The following is a 4,769-nucleotide window of genomic DNA, read 5'->3' on the forward strand; positions in this document are numbered from 1 at the left end:
TTGAGCTTCTCCCAGATGGCTTTGGTGTTGAAAGGGAAGGATGAGAACCTTCTCTAGGAGGTTTGGCTAGAGAAGACTTTGAAGACGGAAGTCAGGGGGCTACTAGGGAAACACAATTCGTACCTGTCCAAAGGTGACAGTAGGTATTTCTTCATGCGTCCTTTAAGTTCTGTTCCCAAGTTTCCAGCTGGTAGAACCCAAACAGCCCCGAGGTCCTGACAACCTGGCCTCAATCAGCTCTGCCATTCATTCGCGTGGTCTTGGACAACTCATTTTCCCTGTCTAGGCCTCAGTTTCCTTATCTGTAAAATGATAGGACTGAATGAAATTATTTCCAAAGCCTTTTCCAGTGTTGTGGCCTAAGTGGTGATGTTCACAATTCAGGGCTGGAAGGGATCTTATGGACCAAGGAATGCAAGCCCCTCTTTTATGTGTGGAAGGAAACAGGCCTAGAGAGGTTAAGTGATCTGCTGATAAATGGTAGAGCATGGACCCTGCTGTCCAGCTAGAGTGAGCTGAGGGTGCCAAGGCAACTTGCCTTGGGAGTTTAAGATAACTTACATTTGCATGGTGCTTAAAGGTTTATAAACTGCTCTTTCCTCACGTCTTTTGAGGTATGTACATAGATCAAGCATTATCTCCACTTTACAGATGGAGAAACAAAAGGCTCAGAGGTGAAGGATAACATTGTCAGTAAGCGGTATAATCAGGAAGCTGCCCCTGATCTCCTGCCTTCCTAAGGCCACGTCCCTTCCCACCATATCAGGACATCTCCTGGGTCCTTCGAGCCTTTGCTATTCCTTTCCACTGTTACCCATGGGAGGTGTGGGTTTGTGAAGCCAATGAGCCCCGGGCCCACTGCCAGGTCCCACCTGGTCTATCTGGACCAGACTTCATGGCACCTCAGCTGAATTCTCTCCCAGAGGCACCACATGGCAGCGGCCCCCAGCACAAGGTCCCAATGCTTCCATGAGGCCCCTGCCCCTCCCCACCCACTGTCCTTTACCCAGCCACGGAAGGACAGCTGCTCATTTGTGGGATGACCAAGCTTCCATAAACCATTTGCATAAGGGTTAGGACCTTCAATTAATCTAACTGCAGAATACACCTAGAATTCCCCTTGGGTCTTCGAAAGGCTGGCTTACTTAGGTGTCGGTCCCAGCGGGAATGATCCAGAGGAGCAGCAGTCCTAGTTAAGTAGGGCCTAGGAGACTGGATCTTCATCTGTCTGGCTAGTTGTGAACTCAATACCCTGTCATCATCAGATCTGCTCCAGCCAGCCACCACCTGGCCTAGATGGAGATGGCAGCCAGGGCCAGAAAGCATCTTGCATCTGATACCACTCAGCTCACAAAGCAGTCTTACTCTCTGCTTTGGCTTAGTGTGCACCTGGATTACTTTCACAAATGATAAAAACCCAATTATACATTTGAACTCAAATGAAACATGGGGCTGAGAAGGGATCCCACTCCAAAAGCCTTCACAACTCATGGGGCCTCCAGAGAAGCACATAGTGCTAGAGGATAATGGATAATTCAGCAGCTCTAGTGGGGCTGGAACAGAGGAAGTTACAGGTGGCCTCAGTGAAGGGTGCTAACAGCAGACCTTCTCTTCAGAGGAACTCAGAGCCTTGATGACAAGACCCACTTTCCCAGAAAGCTAAGAAACCCGGCTGAAGGTAATTACACCACACAAATGTCTGGCACACCAACCCTTGAAGGGTGAAATGGGCAGATGGGGGTGGCTCCCTGTGATAGTAATGGCATTTAAAGATTCCCCTGTATTGGCTTAGTTTTTCAAATTGATTGTGTTAAAACCCAGAGCTTGTTAATCCCACCTGTGGGATGGACTTGTTGATGTGAAAAGAAAGTCCTGAACTGGGAGGAGCTGGTGACATAGATTTTGGAGAGACAGGAGAGAGGCAGAAGAACTTTTTGGAAGCAGCACCTCGTGGAGGCAGAGAGAGATTGAGAGAATTGCTGGGGGCCACTTTGAATTGCCCTGGACTTTTGAGATCTGCCCCCTGAGCTGCCAAGGACTGAGGAGACATGGCTGTTTTGCTGGTACTTTGTCTGTCTGTTGTGATGTTGTTTTGCCAGATTTGTCCATTAATGAAAGACAGTCCTCTTGGTGAAGAAGTCCTGGAACCTGGCTTTTGGTTAAGAAGCCCTGAGACTGTCCTGCAGACAGAGAGTGAATACTGTCCACTGGTGAAGGACAGTGCTGTTGTTGCAGGGGTCTGGAGACTGTCCTGCAGACAGTGAATACTGTCCACTGGTGAAGGGCAGTGCTGTTGTTGCAGGGGTCTGGGAACCTTTCTGTTGGTTCAGAAGCCCTGAAGAAGGATTTTCTTGTTGTATGTTTACAGAAATCCTGGGAGAGGGTTTTGCTAATGTTTTCAGGGGTTCTAGGACTGTTCTACAGACAGAGGATGAATTAATGAAGGGACTGGCAATGTATCTTGTGGCCTTGCTAAGCCTTGTCTCCCCAGGAACTAAGATTGCTGAGAACTTGCCTCATGTCAAGATGAAGAAAAGATCTCCATTTGGGTATTAAGTGCTGTGCTTAAACTTGATGTAACTCTGGGGTAGATTCAATTGTGATCCTGGGGTGGGGAACTTTTGACCTTTTGTGCTCTGTGATTGAACAAATGAAGGTATTTTACTTATGTTTGGAAACTAATCTCCATTTGGGCTTTGTGGTGGACTAAATGAAGGTACAGCCTAGGGGTGGAGTAGTATTTAGAACATGGACTTTGTAATTGATTGAATGATTGGAAGGTCCTGGGGTGGGATAGTACTTGGAGATTATTTAATCACACTTAGTAAATGCTGTATTTTGAATGATGTCATGTTTTGATCTCTGTTCTTGGTTTGTCACTGAATAAGATGGAGAGCACCTATGCTGGTATTTTGAACCTTGGGAAGTTGCCTTTCCTTGGCATTATATTACACTCCCTGCCACCACGTCCCTAGACACTAAGGTTCCTCTTCCCAGCAAAGTTGCCCCTGTAGCAGGTTCCTTCTCAAAGTATCTGAAATGGGTGGAGTTGGAGTCTGCCTTGAAGAGACATCTTGTGTCTTACCTGAGCTGCCAGAGACTCAAAATAAAATCTAAGGCAAACAGGTCACTTGGAAACTAGGCAAAGCCAAGGCATTCACCAGTAACTAGCAAAGTCCTCAAGGCAATCAGCTACAATCTTGGCTCCAAGTGCCAGTGGGGCCAAGCAATATCAGAGTGCCTACTGGCAAGCCTACCACGTGGGCATGGGGAGAAGGGGCAGCCAAGGTGAGCAGTGAGTGTTCCATTCCACCCCAGGCCCACACGTAATGCTGCTCCTCTCCTCGAAAGCTCCCACTGGCTGGGCGGCAGTCCTCTGAGCACCAGCTGTTGCTGAAATGCTGCTGTACACTAAAGCGTTCACAAACGGCAGGGCTGTCAGGCAAGGAGGTTTCCCTGCAGCCCCAGGCTGGCAGTCTGGGAAGCATGGTCAGATCCCACCTTTACTCTGTGATTTGGGACAAGTTAATGTGATCTCCCTGGGCCTGTTTCTTCCTGTGTAAAAGAAGAGATGGGACAGAAGATGATGGTCTGTCCCTTTTCTGACTCTAAATCTATGACGCCATATAAGTTATTTCCATGGTGATTCTAAGGCTTACAAAGCATTTGATGCCCAACTCAGGTAGTGCCAGAATTAATCTCATTTACAGAAGAGAGGCCAGAGACTCCTAGAAGCAAAATCAATAGCCTTGGGCTGCTAGGTAGCACAGTGAACAGAGCACCAGCCCTGGAGTCAGGAGGACCTGAATTCAAATCCCGGCCTCAGACACTTAATTAACATTTACTAGTTGTGTGACCTTGGGCAAGTCACTTAACCCCCATTGCCCTGCCCTCTGCCCTCCAAAAAAAAAATCAGTAGCCTTATGGTGGAGCCAGATTCAAATCCAGGTCTCCAGCCTCCCAAGCCCAATTCACTGAAATACCCCTCAGCTTGTGAAGACAGTGCTGGAGCAAAGGTTGGACCCCAGCTCAGTCCAGCACTATATACCATGTCCCTGACGGCACACTAAGGTGAGCTGAGTGTGCTGACCATCACTGAGAATTCCCAGAAATCAAGGCTACGCTGCAGGCTTTTTCTGGAAAAGGACTCTAAACCCATGGCATCATTTGGACTTAGCTCCTCAAAGAAAATGAAAAATCCCACTGGCAAAGCGCCTCATTCCCAACCCTAACATCATGAGGTTTGAGAGGGGTTATTGGGAGCCCTCATCCAGGTAATGCTTATTACCAGACATGAGAGACATCACCAAGGATACGATTGTTGTGAAGGGTGGAGGTTAGGGCTAATCCTAAATCGGGCTTCGAGTGAGGAAGCACCAACTCCCCAAGAAGGAGGTGACAATTTACATTTTACAAGGTGTTTCTCCTCACAATTCTGCAAAAATATGTACTGTAGTATTAGCCCCATTTTACAATTTACAAGGCTCAGCGGCAAAGTTCATTTGTGAGTACAGTTACTAAGTTTTGAGCAATTCTTGAACCCAGGACTCTTGACTCCAAAGGTCAGAGTTCTTTCTCCAGTACTCGTCTGCCTTCCTCGAGTCATCCCCAAATTCAAGGGCTCTGCAGATGGATCACTCTCGAGTAGCAGGCTCAAAGAAGGCTGTCACCTCTCCACAAACACCGTCCACATTCAAACAAAGGCTCCCAAGATGCTAACAACTGATATAGTGAGAAAGAAAGAAAAAAAAAACAATCCAAAGCCAAGC

The sequence above is a fragment of the Petaurus breviceps genome, unplaced genomic scaffold (assembly GCF_028583685.1).
Source record: "Petaurus breviceps papuanus isolate PSGF00001 unplaced genomic scaffold, PetGlider_PUasm1.0 90825, whole genome shotgun sequence".
NCBI lineage: Eukaryota > Metazoa > Chordata > Mammalia > Diprotodontia > Petauridae > Petaurus > Petaurus breviceps.